At 40.8% G+C, this 23289-nt stretch overlaps 1 non-coding gene across 1 annotated transcript; it reads right to left on the bottom strand.

Annotated features, from left to right (window-relative positions):
- Positions 1-19265: 19265 nt before the first annotated feature.
- Positions 19266-19372, bottom strand: LOC127133707 (small nucleolar RNA R71). Its single transcript, XR_007807657.1, has one exon. It is a non-coding gene; the product is annotated as a small nucleolar RNA R71 (small nucleolar RNA).
- Between the last annotated feature and the right edge of the window lie 3917 nt (positions 19373-23289).

Raw genomic sequence — 23289 nt, 5'->3', positions numbered from 1 at the left:
TGAAAAATGCCGGAGCAACATATCAGCGAGCGATGGTGACTCTGTTCCATGATATGATTCATCATGAAATCGAAGTTTATGTTGATGATATGATTGCCAAATCTCAGACAGAAGAAGAACATTTGGTGAATTTGCAGAAACTGTTTGAGCGTTTGAGGAAATTCAAGCCGAGGCTTAATCCGAACAAGTGTACTTTTGGGGTGAGATATGGAAAACTACTGGGTTTTGTTGTTAGCGGAAAAGGGATTGAGGTGGATCCGGCCAAAATGAAAGCGATACAGGAAATGCCTGAGCCAAGAACAGAGAAACAAGTTCGTGGTTTCTTAGGGAGGTTGAACTACATTGCAAGGTTCATCTCTCACCTAAAAGCCACGTGTGAGCCAATACTCAAATTGTTGAGAAAAGATCTGGCTATCAGGTGGAATGATGATTGTCAAAGGGCGTTCGAGAAGATAAAAGAGTATTTGCAGAATCCTCCTATCCTTGTGCCTCCGGTCCCAGGGAGACCGCTGATTATGTATTTGACTGTACTAGACAATTCCATGGGTTGTGTTCTCGGTCAACACGACGAGACAGGTAGGAAAGAGCATGCCATCTACTACCTGAGTAAGAAATTCACAGATTGCGAGTCGAGATACTCAATGCTTGAAAAAACATGTTGTGCACTTGCATGGGCTGCGAAGCGATTGAGACAATACATGCTGTCTCACACAACCTTACTGATCTCCAAAATAGATCCAGTCAAGTATATATTTGAAAAGCCAGCTCTCACCGGAAGAGTTGCTCGTTGGCAAATGGTACTGACAGAGGACGACATCTAATATACTTCCCAGAAAGCCATCAAGGGGAGTATTCTGTCAGAATATCTTGCTCAACAGTCGGTTGAAGATTATGAGCCGATGAAGTTTGATTTTCCAGATGAAGACATCATGTTCCTCAAGATGAAAGACTGTGAAGAGCCAGTTGTTGAAGAGGGACCTGATCCAGACGAAAAGTGGACTTTAATGTTTTATGGGGCCGTCAACGCCAGAGGAAGTGGAATTGGTGCTGTCATTACAACTCCGAAAGGTGCCCATATGCCTTTCACCGCTCGTCTGACTTTCGAGTGCACCAATAATGAAGCTGAGTATGAAGCTTGTATCTTGGGTATTGAGCAAGCCATTGATTTGAGAATCAACACTTTGGACATCTTCGGAGATTCAGCTCTGGTAATCAATCAAGTGAATGGTGATTGGAACACTCTCCAGCCTACTCTGGTCCCCTACAGAGATTACACGAGAAGACTGTTGACTTTCTTCACAACAGTAATGTTGTACCATATAGCTCGTGATGAGAACCAGATGGCAGATGGTCTTGCTACTCTATCCTCCATGATCACGGTGATCCGTTGGAACCATGCTCCCAAGATCGACGTGATGCGCCTTGATAGGGCCACATATGTGTTTGCTGCTAAACTGTTAGTTGATGACAAGCCCTGGTATCACGACATCAAGTTCTTTCTGAAGAATCAAGAGTACCCTGCAGGGGCATCCAACAATGATAGAAAGACTTTGAGAATATTGGCAGGCAATTTCTTCTTGAACAAAGACGATGTTCTGTATAAGAGGAACTTCGACATGGTTTTGCTCAGATGCGTGGACAGACACGAAGCAGACATGTTAATGCTGGAAGTTCATGAAGGATCCTTCGGTACTCATGCCGGCGGACATGCAATGGCTAAGAAATTGTTGAGAGCAGGTTATTACTGGATGACCATGGAATCAGATTGTGTCAAATATGCTCGGAAGTTCCATAAATGCCCGATTTATGCTGATAATGTGCATGTGCCGCCGAATCCTTTGAATGTGATGTCTTCGCCGTGACCTTTCGCTATGTGGGGCATCGATATGATTGGAAAGATTGAGCCGACCGCTTCCAATAGGCATCGCTTCATCCTTGTTGCCATAGACTATTTCACCATGTGGGTCGAAGCAGCGTCATTTGCGAAGGTCACCGGACATGTGGTTGCCCGATTCATCAAGAAAGAAATCATTTGTCACTATGGGATTCCCGAAAATCATTACTGATAATGGTTCTAATCTCAACAACAAAATGATGAAGGAGTTGTGCCAGAGCTTCAACATTCAGCATCACAATTCTTCCCCTTACCGCCCTAAGATGAACGGTGTTGTTGAAGCGGCAAATAAGAACATAAAGAAGATTGTGCAAAAGATGGTCGTTACGTACAGAGATTGGCATGAGATGCTACCCTTCGCCTTGCATGGGTACCATACTTCAGTACGTACATCGACCGGGGCAACCCCTTACTCCCTTGTGTATGGTATGGAAGCAGTCCTACCTGTTGAAGTGGAGATTCCTTCTCTAAGAGTCCTGTTGGATGTCAAGTTAGACGAAGCTGAATGGATTCGGACAAGGTTCAATGAGTTGAGTCTTATCATAGAGAAGCGAATGGAAGCCATTTGTCATGGGCAGTTGTATCAAAGTCGGATGAAGAGAGCCTTTGATCAGAAAGTGCATCCTCGATGCTTCCAGGTCGGAGATTTGGTGTTGAAAAGGATCCTTCCTCCTCACACAGATCACAGGGGCAAGTGGACTCCTAACTATGATGGACCGTATGTTGTCACCAAGGTTTTCGATGGTGGGGCCTTAATGCTTGCAACGATGGATGGTGAAAACTTCACTTCCCCGGTGAGCTCAGACGCAGTTAAAAAATACTCCGCATGAAATAGACCCGTTGGACAATAAAAAGAGTAGTCCAGGCAAAAATGGGCATCCCGGCGAACTAAGAAAATGAAAAAGCTTCGGGCAAAAATTAGGGATTAAAAGTGAAAAGATTGTACACCCGGTAAGTTAAAAACCTGAAAAGGCAACTTAGGAAAAAATGGGTATCCCGGTGGATTGAAAACCCGAAAAGGGCGATCCAGGCAAAAGTTAGGGATTAGGCGAATGACTGCGTTCTGAGTAGTTCTGAATCTCATCTCGTGTCAATGACTGGAAACTTTTGAAGGATAGGAAACAATCCAATCACTCTTTCAGAAAGCTGATCATCTGGAGGATCTTGAAGACGAGCAAGTCATAGCAGAATTGGAACCCAATAGAAATCCATTTCACATTGCCATTAGATTAATGTCTGCTTTTATCTGTTGCGCGATTACCACTTTCTAGGGATTGCTTCCTGATGTAAATGCCTATTCAGAGGCCGTTCAATCAATAAAATCATGTTATTCAGTATATCTCTGTTTTCATTTTCATTTTTTTGTTTTGTTTGCAAAAATGACGTCCGAATTTTTTGATAAACATTGCATCATGACACATAAGAGCTTTACGGGTACATGCTTAATAAACATTTAAAATTGCTGTAAATTTTAAGTGCTTTGGATCGTCTATTCAGAACAGGTACCCTCGGGGCATTTCCTTAAAATCCCCTGCAGATGATCGTGAATGTTTTCCCCGCAACAGATGAATTCGGTATCTTATCCCTGCAGAGCTGATCAGAGCGTTGGATTCTTCAATCCCCAGCAGGTTCTCACCACTGTACCTCCCCCCCAAGCGGTGGTTTCAGATTATACACTCCCCAGTAGAGTTGACAGTGTCAGACTATATACCCCAAGCGGAGTTGACAGTGCCAGACTGTATCTTCCCAGGAGAAGCGGCTACTCCTCAGAGTTCGAGGCCAGATCGATAATCCCAATGCCAGATCCATGGTTTCTTTCCTTGAAGCAGAACCTCGGTACCGTATCGGTGTTTGCGTCCCCTGCTGAGTCATCTCTCGCAGATCGGGGTTGCCAGAACCACTATCGCTTTCCCCAACAGCAGGTTTTCAGTGCCGTTCTCTCCCCAGTCAGAATCTCGGTATTTCGTCATTGCTAGAACACCGTGTGGCGGGTCATTTCCCCACAGAATTCTTTGCGCTGTACATCTCCAGCAGCCTTGTCAGGGTCCAGAAGATGGTGATCATTTCCCTAGCAGATCCCCTTGCCTCAGCTTGGCATTCTACCCAGCATTTCGCATCCCTGCATGTAGAATCATATTGCATTGCATCCTCTCAAATCGCGTAGCATTTCCATTTTCATGGAGCATTACGCCATTGAAAAATTGAAACATACGCATGTAAGCATAAAACATTCTCGGTATCCCAAGTGATAAGCCAGAAGTTGTTTCCAGTACTCAGACTGAAGATTGTTCATGACTTACCTTTGTTATCCCCAACAAGTGTCATTGGCCCACGCGCCGCCTCTATTATCGTTCCCTATTTCTGCCGATGCTGACAGGCATGAAGTTTTCGGTATTCAGACCGAAGTGGCGTTCAGGCCAGTTTTCCGATGGTCAGATCGAAGAAGTTTCCAACGTTCAGGTCGATACAACTTGTGGCGTTCAGGCCAATTTTCTGATGTTCAGATCGAAGAAGTTTCCGACGTTCAGGTCGATGCAACTTGTGGCGTTCAGGCCAGTTTTCCGATGTTCAGATCGAAGAAGTTTCCGACGTTCAAGTCGATGCAACTTGTGGCGTTCAGGCCAGTTTTCCGATGTTCATACCGAAGAAGTTTCTGACGTTCAGGTCGATGCAACTTGTGGCGTTCAGGCCAGTTTTCCGATGTTCAGATCGAAGAAGTTTCCGAGGTTCAGGTCGATGCAACTTGTGGCATTCAGGGCAGTTTTCCGATGTTCAGATCGAAGAAGTTTCCGACGTTCAGGACGATGCAACTTGTGGCGTTCAGGCCAGTTTTCCGATGTTCAGATCGAAGAAGTTTCCGACGTTCAGGTCGATGCAACTTGTGGCGTTCAGGCCAGTTTTCTGATGTTCAGATCGAAGAAGTTTCTGACGTTCAGGTCGATGCAACTTGTGGCGTTCAGGCCAGTTTTCCGATGTTCAGATCGAAGAAGTTTCCGACGTTCAGATCGACGCAACTTGTGGCATTCAGGTCAGCCTCTCGGTGTTCAGACCGATATTAATAATCTGATATCTCCCGATGTTCAGATCGAAGTCATTTTCAGTATTCAGACTGATGAGCGGCATTCAGGCCATGGTTATTTATGTGTTACCATTTATTTTGGTATCTAGGTTAACATTCTTTTTCGGTATTTAGACTGACTCTCACCGTACCAGACGGATTCTTCTTTCAAGACTACCTCTTTGCCGATTCTGACAGGCATTGTTACTTCACTTCACTTCAGTGCAAATTTTTGGGCTTTTATTGTATTCAATCCCTTGATACCTCGAAAGCACGAAAGTCGCTGCTATCTTCTTTCCAGGTCTCCAGTTGATTGAATAGAGGCAACTGTAATACCCCAAAATTTACCCTTCATTTTTCCTAGAAGCATACGCTTTACACCTCATGCATGCATTCATTTTTTAGGTCATTTAGCATTTGCATTTCATCATGGCAATCGGAATCGGATCCAAGAAGCTTGAACATCATCCAGGACACTTTGTGAGCTTTATTTAGATGATCAGTCAACACAAGGGAAAGAGTTGAGTTACTTCCAACAGGGGTCTATTCGTCAGTCAAAATGTTAATCTTGAAGAAGCAAACGTTTGTTCATGAGCTGTCATGCTCGCTAGGCGAAGCCCACGTGTTTTGAAAAAAAAAAAAAAAAAACGAAAAAACGAAGAAAAAAAAATAATGAAAAAAAGAAAAAAAATAAATAATAATAATAATAATAATAAATAAATAAATAAATAAAAGAAAAAATCTTGGACTTGGACCTCTCTCATTTGAGCCCACAGGTCCACAAAAATCAGGTTATAAATTCAGAGTTTCACTAAAATAAAGGCCATTCTATTCCTATTACCCTGTTTGGGAAAAAGATAGTGAGAGAAGAACCCTGGGGAAAAAGATAGTGAGAGTAGAGCTAAGAGAGTTCAGAGCAACCTCCAAACCCTGAAGGGAACTCAACTGCACAGAATCACCTCTGCCTCACATAAACCCTAAAGATTGTTTTTTAAACCTCACGGGTGCAACTCAATTTCAATCAAGCTCTCCAATCAGGTTTGCCCTTATTCCCATTACCTTTGAGCTTTGAATTTGAATACTCTGAATGTTTGAGGTATTATGGATGAATTTGATACCCTTTTGATGCATGTCTTTTTTGTGAATTTTAATGGCATGATTCATGTGGTTACATTTTGATTTGGCGGCAACCCTTGATTACCCTATTTTTTTGTCTCTAACCTGTTTGTTGAGTTTTTGTGAGGGCTCACATGACTTTTGCAGGGATAACTTGCGTGGTTTTCCACTTTACTTGTGGGATACCGCCTGGAGGTTTCATTCTGATTACCTGTACTGACTCACTTTCTTTGATGATGTTTAGCTGGGAAGGATCCCTAGGTTTCCCATTCCTCTAATTGCTGTTACTTCAGATCTTTATCCGCGTGTACGTTTACATTTTTCCCGCATTTTACTGCTTTCCTAGCTGGAAGACCTTGATAGGAGGCAATGTTTTTGTGTGTTTATTTTTTTTACAGGTTCCTTCGTCCAGGACTCCTTTTGCATGAGCATCCCAAACCCCAACCCTTCATTGATTTTTCTTCTCCTAAACACACGTTTACTCCTTCTACTACAGGCGAGTAAGTCTCCAATGGTTGAGCATCCGGTAGATTGTGTAGTAACGTCGTTCGTCAAAAATCCAATTCCAAATGAGATACGTAGGCATAAGACGCGATGTCTTAGTGAGCACACATCCCCCAACCCATAGGTCAGCCGAGCTACGAAGACTCTGATTCTCATATTCAAATGAGATACGTATGCAGTGGATGCGACATCCGCGCGAGTCATTTTCATTTAACCCCCTTTTTTAGTAAAGAGCACAAGATAAACTCACACCCTTTAGACAAGAACTACAAAAGTGGATCCCGTAGAGTACTACGGATGCATAGGGGTGCTAATACCTTCCCTTCGCATAACCGACTCCCGAACCCAAGATTTGGTTGCGAGACCTTGTCTTTTCCTTTCCTTTTTTCAGGTTTACTTCGAGCGTTTCCTTTCCCTCCTTTGGGATAAATAACGCACGGTGGCGACTCTTCTGTTATTTTCTTTCGCCGGTTGTTTTTATGCACATTGTATTTTTCAGGTTACGACAGCTGGCGACTCTGCTGGGGAACCGGTTTCCCTAAGCGAGTCCCTCATAGCTTTTGCAGTTTGTTTGTTTATTGGGTGTTCATGCTTTTGTACAGTTATTTACCTGCTTTACCTTATTGCATTGTGTACATATCATTGATGTATCTGTTGGCTGGCTATGGCTGCTTGGTGATCTTTTTGAGATGAGTTCTATACCCGAACTCGAGTGCACTTAGGATAGGAGAATGGCATAGTCTTGTTGACTTGTGTGGAGTTATTCCTTAGCAAGTTGACTTGCAAGGCCATTCACTTGGTGGAGGTCATGTTGAGATCAATAATGTCACACAAGTAAGTTGTGGTTAGACATTACTTTTTCCAATATAGACTTTAGAAGCCGAGGACCTTAGTTTACCAAACCCATCTTGGCCTATTCGTAGGACATAGTGCAAAAGTCGTTCAAGTGTAAGATTTGATACGATTGTTATGGATTGGGTTTTTCCAATCAGGTTTGCCCTTATTCCCATTACCTTTGAGCTTTGAATTTGAATACTCTGAATGTTTGAGGTATTATGGGTGAATTTGATACCCTTTTTATGCATGTCTTTTTTGTGAATTTTAATGGCATGATTCATGTGGTTACATTTTGATTTGGGGGAAACCTTTGATTACCCTATATTTTTGTCTCTAACTTGTTTGTTGAGTTTTTGTGAGGGCTCACATGACTTTTGCAGGGATAACTTGCGTGGTTTTCCACTTTATTTGTGGGATACCCCCTGGAGGTTCATTCTGATTACCTGTACTTACCCACTTTCTTTGATGATGTTAGCTTGGAAGGATCTCATGGTTTCCATTCCTCTAATTGCTGTTACTTGGGATCTTTATCCACGTGGTACTTTTACATTTTTCCCGCATTTTATTGCTTTCCTAGCTGGAAGACCTCAATAGGAGGCAATGTTTTTGTGTGTTTATTTTTTTTTTACAGGTTCCTTCATCAAGGACTGCCTTTTTGCATGAGCATCCCAAACCCTAACCCTTCATTGATTTTTCTTCTCCTAAACACACGTTTACTCCTTCTACTATAGACGAGTAAGTCTCCAAAGGTCGAGCATCCGGTAGATTGCGTAGTAACGTCGTTCGTCCAAAACCCAATCCATAACCCCGTAGTTAGCCGAACTACGGCTTGCTCTAATTCTCATTCCAGATGAGATACGTAGGCATAAGACGCGATGTTTTAGCGAGCACACATCCCCCCAACCCATAGGTCAGCCGAGCTACGAAGACTCTGATTCTCATATTCAGATGAGATACGTATGCAGTGGATGCGACATCCGCGCGAGTCATTTTTATTTAACCCCTTTTTTAGTAAACAACACAAGATAAACTCACACCCTTTAGGCAAGAACTACAAAAGTGGATCCCGTAGAGTACTACAGATGCGTAGGGGTGCTAATACCTTCCCTTCGCATAACCGACTCCCGAACCCAAGATTTGGTTGCGAGACCTTGTCTTTTCCTTTCCTATTTTCAGGTTTACTTCGAGCGTTTCCTTTGCCTCCTTTGGGATAAATAAAGCACGGTGGAGACTCTTCTGTCATTTTCTCTCGCCGGTTTTTTTTCGCACACTGTATTTTTCAGGTTGCGACATAGTATGGAAAGTAAATAAAAGTAGTGCGAGTGTGGAAAATAAATAAAGTAAAGTGCGAGTGCGAGAAATAAATAAAAGTAAAGCGAGTGCGAGAAATAAATAAAGTAAAGTGCGAGTGCAGGAAATAAATAAAAGTAAAGAGAGTGTGGGAAATAAATAAAGTAAAGCGAGTGCGAGAAATAAATAAAGTAAAGACAGTGCGAGAAATAAATAAAGTAAAGACAGTGCGGGAAATAAATAGATAAAGGTAAGGCAATAAAAACCTGCTCCAATCGGAGGGTTGAATAAAATGCAAAGTGGAAATGAAAATGGCGGCATGATTAACTTCCTTCCAAACTGCTCCAAACTCGATTACAGACTCGATCACAAACTCGATTACACAATTGTGGTAACACCTCAATGCGAAACGATTACCACTTTAAAATACTGAATATATGCCTAAGTGAAACTAAGTTTGCATCTAAGTTTACCTCTGCTCTAACTTTGGATCTTCCTCTGCTCTAAGTTTGGATGATTAAATAAATGAATTCGAGTCTCTATTTATAGGCAAGTAAAATAATGGAAATAACAAGGATGCCCTTCATTTTGAAGTTGGGAGGGAAAACTTTTCCTCTTGTGGCGCCCGCCATAAGTCCATGCGCCCGCCACAAGACCAATATGTGGCACCTTAGTGGAAGTAGTGGGGAACATGGCAGTTGAGGAAATTTGAGCTAGGAGACGTCATGGCAGGGTCTATGGCGCCAGCCACAGTGGGAGCCACAAGTGTAAAATGCTGAATTTTAGGGTTTTTTAGCTTGTTTTCACTCCTTTTCTCTATCGGGGCTCCGATTAAAGTAAAAACCTGAAAACAAAGAGAAACATAGTAATAACATAACAAAATGATAATAAAATAACTAAAATGCATGCGAAATCGGAGTCGAAAATACGGTGAATTTCAGTGTCATCAAATTCTCCCACACTTAAACCCTTGCTTGTCCTCTAGCAAAAACATTGAAAGGCTCATAGAAGAAAAACTAGTGTAAACGAGTGCTTCAGGTTAAAATATTTCTAAGTTCAAGTCGGGATGAAGTGATAGGTACTAACTGAGTGAACTAAGGGTATCATGATGACACTAATCCGCAAATACGGACATAAACTTCATTCCTATATTAATTAACCCATATTATCCCACAATACCTAGGCCTGCCTCTTCATCTCTTTTTGTGTCCTTTTCATTCAAGCGCAATCACATTAAGCCCGTTATCCGTACATGCTTCATAGCAGTGTGACCTGTTAGTGATTATGATCTAAACATGGGGTTCCTGGCACATAAATATGTGTACACCCTTTTATTTGACCCAACTGCAATTGTGGGGGATCGGATCGTAATCCGCCCTACCGAGTTCAGCGCCAGATACCTCTGAACCAACTAACAGTGGGTGAGTTCTTCTTTGTCTTTTTCTTTTTTTTCTTTTTGTAGCAAGTTTTTACAAACATTTTGGTTTAAATGACTTTGTGAGGGTCACCTATACCTGAGTTGCCTTTTTGCTTTCCTTTATTTATTTCATTGGATCATTCACTTATTTTCATCGGTCCCCTAGGTAGAGGATGCGTAGGCCGGAGCTGAATGTTGGAATAAACTACTGAGGACTTATACTGAAATGATGATTGAGGCCATGGTATATGGGGTTTCGGGAATGATTCCTATATTTACGAAGTCTATGGTGCTAAAACAATACTAATGTTTTAAAAAGTTCTCCCAAGTCACCGCATCCTTACTCAAACCCGTCTTTAAAGACCCAAAAAACTTTTAGAATAACACTGTTTTCTTTTGCAAAAAATTTGTTTGGTAAGGCTCAAGTGATGGGGAGATCAGACTATACTAAAGATACACTATATTGGTGACTCGTCAGACTCATGCATTATCTAAAACACTTAAAGCAAAATAAAATAAACAACCAAAAAGCAATAAAAATAAACAAACTATCTAAAAACAGCAAAGAAAATAAACAAACTGACTGAAAATAGCAAAGAAAAGCGATAAAGTCTCCTCCCACACTTAAATCGAACATTGTCCCCAATGTTTCGAAATAAGATAAGGGAAGAGTTACCTGACATCCTGAGTAGGTCCACGGAGCATGGCTATCTCCTGCCTAAGCTCTGTGATCTCCTGGTATAAACAATCGGCCTCGGTAGCGTGTGTGAGATCAGATACTCCTATCTGTAAGGTGAGGTCAACCACCTCCTGTCTAAGCTCTGCAATCTCTCTACGACACTCTGCAATCTGGGTGCGGATTTCTGGGGTCTGCAATGATAGATTGTTAGAGAATATAGTGATCCTGGGAGAAGGGGGTGTAGGTGTATACCCAGCAGTAGATGGTGATCTGGGCTCCTCGATAGTCTCTCCCTGACCCTCTAGAGCATAACTCCAGTTTGCTGGATCATGCAGACTAGTCATCATAGGATCAGGTAGTGTAAAATAATGAATCGCCTCGCTATCGACTAGTAATCTGAAATGACATGGGTGGAAGAAGGCTCTCCTCATCAACCCTCTAGTCAAACAAAATTTGATATCCATGGTAGTGTACCCATAGTAGATCTAGAGATGTAACAACTTGTGAGATAGTCCTAAAGCGATAATAATCTGTGTGATGATCCCTCTTACATGAATGACTCCTTCGGTTGTTCTGGAAACACCGCTGAGGCCACATAACAGAAAGTTCCCATATGCTACTGGGCGAGACTGGGATGCACAAAATAGTAGGAAGATCTCCTCTTCACTCAGTAATGTTTCAGCATCCGGTTTTCCTAGGAAGGAATGTGCCAGTATCATTTGGAAGTATGTAAAAGTAGGGTTATATATAGCCGAGGATAACTGAGTAGAAGGATCCTGGCTCCCTCCACCTGAGATGTCACTCCAGAACTTTTCCACTTCCTTCCCCAGAAAGTATCCCATAGGTGTCTCAGGGATAGCGTCAGGGGTGGTCTGGAAACCTAATAGGTCACCGAACTCTTTCTGGCTGAAAGAGTACTCAACTCCAAAGAGTCTGAAAGCAGTATACCCATCCGGTCCAGAGTAAGGGTCATAATCAAATGAACTGAGGAACTCCAATGTGAAGTTCCTATAGGTGTTACTCCGATCGTCAGCGAACTCGTCCCAGTGGAGCTGGTGGCTCAGAAATCGGATACTTGGCTCAATGCCCAGTGCTTCTATGCAGTGCTGATCTAGATAACATGTGGGCGCCATAGGGCGCTGATAAAGAGCTATGTAGCACTCTCTCTGAGCGACATCCCTATAGGCCACGTGCATATCGTCGAAGTCCTGCATCCTGTAAAAGTTAGAAAAGGGGTCCTGAAAATATAAACATTTCAAATATTTAGTCTCGGTGAAAATATGATAAAAATAAAATAAATTGAAAGAAAATAAATGCAAAAAAGTAAAATAAAAAACCATGGGTTGCCTCCCACACAGCGCTTGTTTAACGTCATTAGCTTGACGATCGAAAGTTATACACCTGTAGTAGGGATCGGTGGATCAATCAGTGTGTGTCTTGAGTAGTCTGCTGGGATGTCTCCTCCTTCATAGAGCTTCAGTCTTTGTCCATTTACAATGAATGGACTATAGGTTTTGTTCTTGATTTCTACGACTCCGGATATCAGAATCTTGGAAACTTCGAAAGGGCCAGTCCATCTTGAGCGTAGCTTCCTTGGGAAGAGTCGTAACCTAGAGTTGAACAAGAGAACAGGGTCGCCTATATTGAAATCTTTCTTTACTAGTCTTTTGTCGTGCCAGGCTTGTGTTCTCTCTTTGTATATCTTTTCATTCTCGTAGGCAGATTGCCTAAGTTCTTCTAGTTTGTGAATGTCAAGGATACGCTTCTCACCAGCGATCAGGTAGTCTAAATTCAAAGTTTTAATGGCCCGATAGGCCTTATGCTCTAATTCGAACTGTAAGTGACAGGATTTTCCATAGACTAGGCGGTACGGAGTTGTTCCTATAGGGGTTTTGAAAGCGGTTCTATAGGCCCATAATGCTTCTTGAAGCTTCTGAGACCAGTCTCTCCTAGATATTGAAACTATTTTTTCTAGGATTTGTTTTATTTCCCTATTGGATACTTCTACTTGGCCACTAGTCTGTGGGTGGTATGGTGTTGCTACTCTATGCTTAACTCCATATTTTCATAAAAGTTTTTCAAATATTCTCGATATGAAGTGTGATCCTCCATCGCTTATGACTAAATGTGGTGTTCTAAATCTAGGGAATATATAGTTCTTAAACAGCTTGATCACCACCCTAGTGTCGTTTGTGGGTGCAGCTATAGCTTCAATCCACTTAGACACGTAGTCTACAGCAACTAAGATAAACCTGTTTCTTAAGGATGGTGGGAAAGGTTCCATGAAATTATACCCCATACGTCGAAGAGTTCTACTTCCTGAATGTTTCTTTGAGGCATTTCGTCACGCCTAGAAATGTTTCCAGTGCGTTGGCATCTATCACATTTGACAATGCAAGTGTAGACATCACTGTTGGTGTAAGCCCTAGAGGCCAATACTTTTGGTACTTGTATCAAATTATTTATTAATAATAAAAGGCTTTTTCTTTATTATGTTTGTTTAATAAAGTCCCTAGAATAACTAGTCCGTTTAATGTATCAAGTATGACTTAATCATGAGATCACATTAAACATAAGGACACTATTCTTAAAGTATTCGTAGTCGAGCTTTATTGTAAAGTGGGATAACATTAAAGCATGGAGACTATTATGTTTATAGACTGATGATCACATCTCATGGATCATGGATAAGGAGTTATCAAGTCTTAAACATAGGTATGAATATTAAGAGTAATATTTATACTAGATTGACCCGCTATGAGAATACTATATAGAATGTTATACAAAGTGTCATAAGTTATTCTTATGGTGATAATGGTGTATACCACCCTTCGACCTGAAACCACTATGGACCCTAGATGTAGAGTCGAGTGCCTTATTGCTGATCAAACATTGTCCGTAGTTGGATGACCATAAAGACAGTTGATGGGTACTCCATGAAGCATGCTAAGGGACATGAGTGACCTAGATGGAATTTTCCCATCTTGCGTAACAGGATAAATGTTTATGGGCCCAATATTGAACTGGACAGGGATGACACAGTTTACGCCTTGTGTTCAATATAGACATAAGGGCAAACGGGTAATTGTACACACAAGTATTATCATAGAAGGATTTGTCAGATCACATGACATTTTCGTGTCTTAGGTAGCAGTGATGTGTTGCTAGATACCACTCACTTTTTATTATGTTAAATACGTGATTTAATATAATTGCCAATGCCACGAAAACCTACAGGGTCACACACAAAGGATGGATTGATGAGAGATCGAGTAACTAAGGAACACCGTAAGGTACGGTGCACTTAAGTGAATTGTAGAACATCGTAAGGTACGGTGTACTTAAACAGAATACGAAATATGGTAAGGTACCACGCGCTTAAGTGATTTTGGCATATTATAAGATATGGGTCACATACACTTGAGTGGGCTTTTTAGCTTGCAACCCACACAAGTGGTTCTATAAATAGAACCCTTGTGTAGAAGTAGTTGTGCAGTTGAAATTTCGTTTCTCTCTCGCTCTCTCTCACTCAAAGCCTTCATTCGTAGCAGCTAGCACTAAGATTGAAGGAATCCGTTCGTGTGGACTGAGTAGAGGCGTTGTCATTGCTCAACGTTCGTGATCGCTCCATAGATCTGCATCAAAGGTTACAATCGCCACAAGAGGTAACAATTCTATCAATGATCATGCCCATTCGTAAGGATCATTCAAGGAGAAATCTTAAATTCCGCTGCATTTTGGATCGCCCTTCTCCTTCAATCACGCCACATGGTAGGCTAGAATAGGCCAGCTTGAAGAATCTTGGCGTATGTCTTAGGGTGCTCGCATGTCCACCATAGGGTACAGAATGACAATGCTCAGTTATACTCTTTACCTCCTCGTTTCGAACGCAACGGCAAAAAATGCCATCTTTACCCCTTTTGAAAATGAGCGGTCCGTCCCAATAAAAGTTTCTCACATCATTAAAGAACTTCTTCTTGCGGTGGTAGTCAAGATCAGGGGGTACTATATTAGCAGCTAGGTATATTATCAGGGGGTACCATGGTATGTTACTTACTGCTAAGGAATTTTGGAAGTGCTCATGAGTGCCTAGGCTATCATCTTCAATTGTTTCTAGTCTAGCTATCAGTCTATCATAGGCAAAATCATTGTTTATGGGTACTAAGTCTGGTTTTAGATGTTCTAGCCTAGAAAGGTGATCAACTACTACATTTTCGGTGCCTTTTTTATCTCTTATATCTAAATCAAACTCTTGTAGTAACAGAATCCATCGGAGTAACCTGGGCTTGGCAACTTTTTTACTTAATAGGTAACGAATGGCAGCATGATCATTGTAAACTATAATTTTTTCTCCTACTAGATAAGATCTAAATTTGTCTATAGCGAAAACTACCGTGAGTAATTCCTTTTCAGTTGTTGCGTAGTTGAGTTGGGCAGCGTCTAGGGTTCTACTGGTATAATAAATGGCATGTAAGTTTTTATCTTTCCTTTGTCCTAGAACGGCTCCATCCACATAATCAATAGCATCGCACATTATCTCAAAAGGTTCTGACCAATCAGGGGGTTTTATAATGGGTGCTGATACTAATGCTTGCTTTAAAAGATTAAATGCTTCATTACATTTTCCGTCGAAAATGAATTCAGCATCTTGCATCAAAAGTCCAGTTAAAGGTTTAGTTATTCTGTAGAAGTCCTTAATAAAACACCGATAAAATCCAGCATGTCCAAGAAAACTTTGGACTTCTCTGATAGTCTTGGGTGGTTTTAGGTTTTCTATTATTTCTATTTTAGCTCTATCTACCTCTATACCTTTTTCAGAAACTATATGTCCTAAAACAATTCCTTCGGTCACCATGAAATGATATTTTTCCCAATTTAGCACCAGGTTCACCTCCACGCATCTCTCCAGGATTTTCTCGAGGTTAGCGATACAACTTTGGAAATCAAATTTGCAAACCGAGAAATCATCCATAAACACTTCCATGATACCATCTAGGTAATCTGCAAAGATTGACATCATGCAGCATTGGAAAGTAGCGGGGGCGTTACAGAGGCCAAATGGCATTCGTCTGTGGGCAAAAGTTCCATAAGGGCATGTAAAGGTAGTTTTTTCTTGATCTTCGGGGTGGATAGGTATTTGGAAGAATCCAGAGTATCCATCTAGATAGCATAAGTAAAAGTGTCTGGCTAGACGCTCCAACATCTGGTCTATAAATGGTAAAGGGAAATGATCCTTCCTGGTTGCTTTATTTAATTTTGTATAGTCTATACACATCCGCCATCCTCCTTCTAACCGTTTTGCTACATGTTCGCCTTTATCGTTTTGAACGACTGTGATGCCTCCCTTTTTAGGTACTACATGCACAGGGCTCACCCACTTACTATCTGAGATTTGATAGATTATACCTGCCTCAAGTAACTTAAGAACTTCCTTTTTAACAACATTACTCATTATAGGGTTTATTCTTCTCTGATGTTCTGTGGGGGATTTTGAATCTTCTTCGAGCGAAATCCGGTGCATGCATACGGATGGGCTTATACATTTCAGGTCAGAGATATTATATCCTAAGGCTGAGGGATATCTTCATAAAACGTTTAAAAGTTGGTCTGTTTCCTTTTGGCTCAAGGTAGCACTGACTATAATTGGACGGTTCATCTCTTCATCGAGGAACTCATATCTCAGATTCTTAGGTAGTTCCTTAAGTTCTAAGGTTGGTTTCTTAGGGCATGGCATAAGATCTTAGGGCATGGCATATGATCAGGTTATCATCGATGTAGGGTTTCCTAAAGTCATCATCTTCCAGTATGAGAGTTGATGGTAACTTAATTGTTTTTATGATTTCTTCTTGTTCTAATTCCCTAACGCACTCATCAATGATATCTAAGGCATAACATGCGTCTCCCATTACAGGTGCCATAAGAAATTTCGAAAGTATAAATTCTATTTTCTCGTCACCTACCTCAAAGGTCAACTTTCCTCTCTTGACATCTATTATGGCTCCTGCAGTTGATAAGAATGGTCTACCTAGAAGGATTGGTATATCATTGTCCTCTTTGATGTCCATGACAATGAAAACAGTAGGGATAAATAACTAACCTATCCTAACAGGGACATCTTCTAAAATGCCTATCGGATACTTAACATATCTATCGGCTAACTGAAGTGACATCTTAGTAGGCTGTAATTCTCCTAAGTTTAACCTCTAACAAACTACTAAAGGCATTAAGCTCACACTAGCTCCTAAGTCTAGAAATGCTTTTTCGATGACGTGACTTCCCAAAAGACAAGGAATGGAGAAATTTCCAGGATCTTTATCCTTTTTGGCTAATTTGTTCTCGGAAACGGAATTGCATTCCAAGGGTTTCAGATCGTCTAGTCTACGTTTGTCGGTAAGGGGTTTTTATCTAAGGTAATCAAAATAGGGGTTTTTAGAGTGTGTAATGAAAAGTAAAGTATTAAATTAAGTTCTATTAATAAAGACAGGCTCGAATGTAATTCACATAATCAATTAATAATCCAAGTACTTGCTAATAGAACTACTTATGGGTAGTGTTTTCTACTTTGAACAGAACTAATTTAACAGGAACTGTCGCTTTCGCGTATTCAGAACCGAGTTGTAATCCCTAATCAAACCCTCTTATTGTCACTTATAAAAAGGCGCGCATTGCGTTAGAGTAGTAAACCTATTTTTAAGAAATATAGTATCTTGACTAAGTTGAAAAGTATTTTAACCTGGATTTCTTAACCAAAAGAGGTTCTCACGAACCAGACTCTAAACTTATAAACGCGTCCGAAAATAGTTTTAAAATCTCTTTTCTTCTTAAGTTAAAAACTCCTAATGAACTAAACAAAGCGCTTTCGCTGTATTTGAAATAGTTAAAAACAATTAAGTTTAAAAAGACGTTGGACGGCTTTCGATCTTACCCAACGGAAATTAAGTGCGGGAAAACTTAGGTTGAAAGTCAAAATAGCCGTCAAGTGTTTCTACGAACAATTGTACGGGTTATCGGTTCAATTACGATCCATACACTCTAACCTTATAGATTTAGTTAGACATAGTAAAGTAATGGTGCATTTTAATTTAAATAAAAGTAGTGCGAGTGAGGAAAGTAAATAAAAGTAGTGCGAGTGCGGAAAGTAAATAAAAGTAGTGCGAGTGCGGAAAATAAATAAAGTAAAGTGCGAGTGCGAGAAATAATTAAAAGTAAAGCGAGTGCGAGAAATAAATAAATTAAAGTGCGAGTGCGGGAAATAAATAAAAGTAAAGCGAGTGCTGGAAATAAATAAAGTAAAGCGAGTGCGAGAAATAAATAAAGTAAAGACAATGCGGGAAATAAATAAAGTAAAGACAGTGCGGAAAATAAATAGATAAAGGTAAGGCAATAAAAACCTGCTCCAATCGGAGGGTTGAATAAAATGCAAAGCGGAAGTAGTGGGGACCGTGGCAGTTGAGGGAAGTTGAGCTAGGACACGTCATGGCAGGGTCTATGGCGCCAGCCACAGTGAGAGCCACAAGTGTAAAATGCTGAATTTTAGGGTTTTTAGCTTGTTTTCACTCCTTTTCTCGATCGGGGCTCCGATTAAAGTAAAAACCTGAAAGCGACAGTTCCCGTTAAATTGGTTCTTTTCCGAGTAGGAAACACTGCCCATAAGTAATTCTATTAGCAAGTACTTGGATTATTAATTGATTATGTGAATTACATTTGAACTTGTCTTTATTAATTGAATTTTATTTAATACTTTATTTTTCATTGTATACTCTAAAACCCCCTATTTTCGATTACCTTAGGTAAACACTGTAACAATAGATAATGATAGATTGACACTTGGTCTTTGTGGATTCGACAATCTTTTATATTACTCTATCGCATTCGTATACTTGCGAAAAGCACGCATCAAGTTTTTGGCGCCGTTGTCGGGGACCAATTTCATCAAATTTTGTACCCTGTTGTTATATCGTTCAGACTTAGGTTATTACCTGCCGGTCAATGCGAAAGACTCGCAGCACCGGACGCTTAGTATACCCTCTGGAGGACCTTGACGTTACGCTCACGCACGTTTATTTTTCCATAGAATTAAGAGAGCTATGGCCGAAGATCAAAATCATAGACCTCTTAAGGATTTCGCCCAACCATCCAACGAAGAACCTAGTTCTAGTATAGTAAACCCAACCATCTCAGCTAATAATTTCGAACTTAAACCCTCCCTGTTGCAACTAGTGCAACAGAGACCATTTGCAGTTCTCGCTACTGAGAATCCGAACCAACATTTCAAAATCATTCTCCAATTAGCAGACACTTTTAAAGCCAATGAAACTTCTCCTGAAGCAATTCGTTTAAGATTATTCCCTTTCTCCCTCAAAGTTAAAGCTTTATCATGTTAGATTCCCTTCAACCCAATTCCATTACAACTTGGGATAACCTTAGAAAAGTATTCCTTGCTAGATACTTTCCCCCAAGTAAGACCACCTTTCTTCGAAACCACATAACCAGATTTACACAAAACCAAGGAGAATCGTTGTTCGAAGCTTGGGAGAGATATAAAGAGCTATTAAGAGCATGCCCACATCATGGTTTAGAAAATTGGTTAATCATTTAGACCTTCTATAATGGACTTCACTATAACACTAAGATGACCATCGACGCTGCCGCAAGCGGTGCACTGATGAGCAAACCTTATCCTGAAGCTAGTTCCCTCATCGAAGACATGGCTCAAAACCATCAATCATGGGGAGTTAAACGAGCGACAGTTGAGAAGAAGGAAGCCCAAGGAGGAGTACATGAGTTAAGCTCTCGGTTTGCGGATTTGATTTCAAAAATTGTCTTGCTACCCTTGAGAAAATCCTGGAGAGATGCGTGGAGGTGAAGCTCGTGCTAAACTGGGAAAAGTGTCATTTCATGGTCACCGAAGGGATTGTTTTAGGACATATAGTTTCCGAAAAAGGTATAGAGGTAGATAGAGCTAAGATTGAAGTCATAGCGAACCTAAAACCACCCAAAACTATCAAAGGAGTCCTTAGTTTCCTTGGACATGCTGGATTCTACCAGCAATTTATCAAGGACTTCTCTAAAATAACTAAACCTTTAACTGGCCTTTTAATGAAAGATGATGAATTCATTTTCGATGGAAAATGTAATGAAGCATTTAATCTTTTAAAGAAAGCATTAATATCAGCACCTATTATGCAACCCCCTGATTGGTCAGAACCTTTCGAGATAATGTGCGACGCTAGTGATTATGCCAGTAGAACCCTAGACGCTGCCCAACTTAACTATGCAACAACTGAAAAGGAATTACTCGCTGTAGTTTTCGCTATAGAAAAATTTAGATCTTATCTAGTAGGAGCCAAAATTATAGTTTACACCGATCATGCTGCCATTCGTTACCTATTAAGTAAAAAGGATGCCAAGCCCAGGTTACTCCGATGGATTCTGTTACTACAAGAGTTTGATTTAGACATCAAAGATAAAAAAGGCACTGAAAATGTAGTAGCTGATCACCTCTCTAGGCTAGAACATCTGAAACCAGACTTAGTACCCATAAATGATGATTTTGCCTATGATAAACTGATAGCTAAACTAGAAGCCATTGAAGACAATAGCGTAGGCCCTCATGAGCATTTCAAAAAATCCTTAGCAGTAAGTAAGGTGCCATGGTATGCAGACCTTGTTAATTACGTAGCTGCTGATATCATACCCCCTGATCTTGACTACCACCGGAAGAAGAAGTTCTTCAATGATGTGAGAAACTTTTATTGGGACGAATCGCTCCTTTTCAAAAGGGGTAAAGACGGAATTTTTCATCGTTGCGTTCCAGAAGAGGAGGTTAAAAGTATAATTGAGCATTGTCACTCTGCACCCTATGGTGGACATGCGAGCACCTCTAAGACATACGCCAAGATTCTTCAAGCTGGCCTGTTTTGGCCTACCATGTGGCGCGGTGTCCATGCTTGCATTGTCAAATGTGATAAATGCCAAAGCACGGGAAATATTTCAAGGCGTGACGAAATGCCTCTAACAAACATTCAAGAAGTAGAACTCTTCGACGTTTGGTGTATAGACTTTATGGGACCTTTCCCATCATCCTTAGGAAACAAGTATATCTTAGTGGTTGTGGACTACGTGTCTAAGTGGATTGAAGCTATAGCTGCACCCACAAACGATACTAGGGTGGTGATCAAGTTATATAAGAACTATATATTCCCCTGATTTGGAACACCCCGTTTAGTCATAAGCGATGGAGGATCACACTTCATATCGAGAATATTTGATAAACTTTTAAGCAAATATGGAGTTAGGCATAGAGTAGCAACACCATACCACCCACAGACTAGTGGCCAAGTAGAAGTATCCAATAGGGAGATAAAACAAATTCTAGAAAAAATAGTTTCTATATCTAGAAGAGACTGGTCTCAGAAGCTCCAAGAAGCATTATGGGCCTACAGAACCGCTTTCAAAACCCCTATAGGAACAACTCCCTACCAACTAGTCTATGGAAAATCGTGTCATTTACCTTTTGAATTAGAGCATAAGGCCTATTGGTCCATTAAAACTTTGAACTTGGATTACCTGACCGCTGGTGAAAAACGTATCCTTGACATCCCCAAATAGGAAGAACTCAGGCAATCTGCCTACGAGAATGCCAAAATATTTAAAGAGAGAACAAAAGCTTGGCATGACAAAAGAATTGTGAAGAAAGATTTCAATATAGGAGACCCTGTTCTCCTGTTCAACTCTAGGTTACGACTCTTCCCTGGGAAGCTACGTTCAAGATGGACTGGCCCTTTCAAAGTATCTAAGATTATGAGATCCGGAGCTGTAGAAATCAAGAATGAAACCTGTAGTCCATTCATTGTGAATGGGCAAAGACTGAAGCTCTACGAAGGAGGAGACATTCCAATAGACTACTCCAGCCACACTCTGATATATCCACCAATTCCTACAACAGGTGTATAAATTCCGATCGTCAAGCTAATGACGTTAAACAAGCGTTGCTTGGGAGGCAACCCACGATTTTCTTATCTTATTTTACTTTTCTTTGGATTTATTTACTTTACTTTATTTTATTTTTAATCATGTTTTCACCAGGACTAAATATCATTTGCAATGTTTGTGTTTTCAGGATCATTTTCCCTAACCTTTGAATGATGCAAAACTTTAATGACATGCACGTAGCTTTCAGAGATGATGCCCAGAGGGAGCGCTACGTAGCTCTCTACCAGCGCCCTATGTCCCTTACACGCTATCTAGACCAGCACTTTATGGAAGCCCTAGGCATTGAGCCGAGCATCAGATTTCTGTGCCACCAACTCTAATGGGATGAATTTGCTGATGACCTGAGCAACACCTACAAGAACTTGACATTGGAGTTCTTCAGCTCGTTTGACTATGATCCTTATTCCGGACCAGATGGGTATGCTGCTTTCAAGTTATTTGGGATTGAGTACTCTTTCAGCCAGAAGGAGTTCAGTGACTTATTAGGTTTCCAGATCACCCTCGACGCTATCCCTGAGACGCCGATGGGATACTTTCTGGGTAAGGAAGTGGAGAAATTCTAAAGTGATATCTCTGGTGAGGGGAGTCAGGATCCTTCTACTCAGTTGTCCTAGGCTATCCACAACCTTGCTATGAGGTACTTCCAAATGATACTGGTACACTCCTTCCTTGGAAGACCAGACGCTAAGACTTTGCTAAGTGAGGAGGAGATATTTTTATTATTTTGTGCATCCCAGTCTCGCCCTGTGGCATGGGGGAACTTTCTATTGTATGGCCTTAGCAGTGTCGCCAGATCATCCGAAGGAGTTATTCATGTAGGAGGGATCGTCACACGGGTTGCCATCGCCTTAGGTCTATCCCGCAAGCTGCTACATCTCAGGACCTTCTGTGGGTACACTCTTATGGATATTGATTTCTTCTTGGCCAGAGGATTGATAAGGAGATCTACTTTCAATCCCAGACAGTTCAGATTGTTGATTGATAGCGAGACGATACACTACTTTACACTGCAAGATCCGATGATGACCAGTATTCACGATCCAGCTAACTGGAGTTATGCTTTTAAGGATCATGGAGAGACTATTGAGGAGCCTAGGTAGGAGGTGGATGACCTTACCTTACAGATGGCGGTATACGACCTTACACTTGCTACCGAGGCTGATTGTTTATACCAGGAGATCACAGAGCTTCGTCAAAAGATAGTCGTGCTTCGCGGATCCAGTCAGGTGGAGGAACCCCCTGCTATTTGATTTTACCATCTCGTTTTACTTTATCTCATTTATGCTTATATTTTTCACATTTTCCTAACTCATTTTATATTATTACATTTGGTATATTCTCTTAACTATGTTAGCACATTGATATTTCCATATGTATACATTTATTTTATGTGTGTTTATTAGATTTATATTTATATTATAGTGTAATTATATTAATTATTTGTTTATTTATTAGTCTAATGTTTAAATTTTATTTTTATAAAATTATGCAAGCCTTAT

This window comes from Lathyrus oleraceus, chromosome 3 (genome assembly GCF_024323335.1).
Source record: "Lathyrus oleraceus cultivar Zhongwan6 chromosome 3, CAAS_Psat_ZW6_1.0, whole genome shotgun sequence".
Lineage (NCBI taxonomy): Eukaryota > Viridiplantae > Streptophyta > Magnoliopsida > Fabales > Fabaceae > Lathyrus > Lathyrus oleraceus.
The sequence above is the reverse complement of the archived record's forward strand: the minus strand, read 5'-3'. Positions and strand labels throughout refer to the sequence as shown.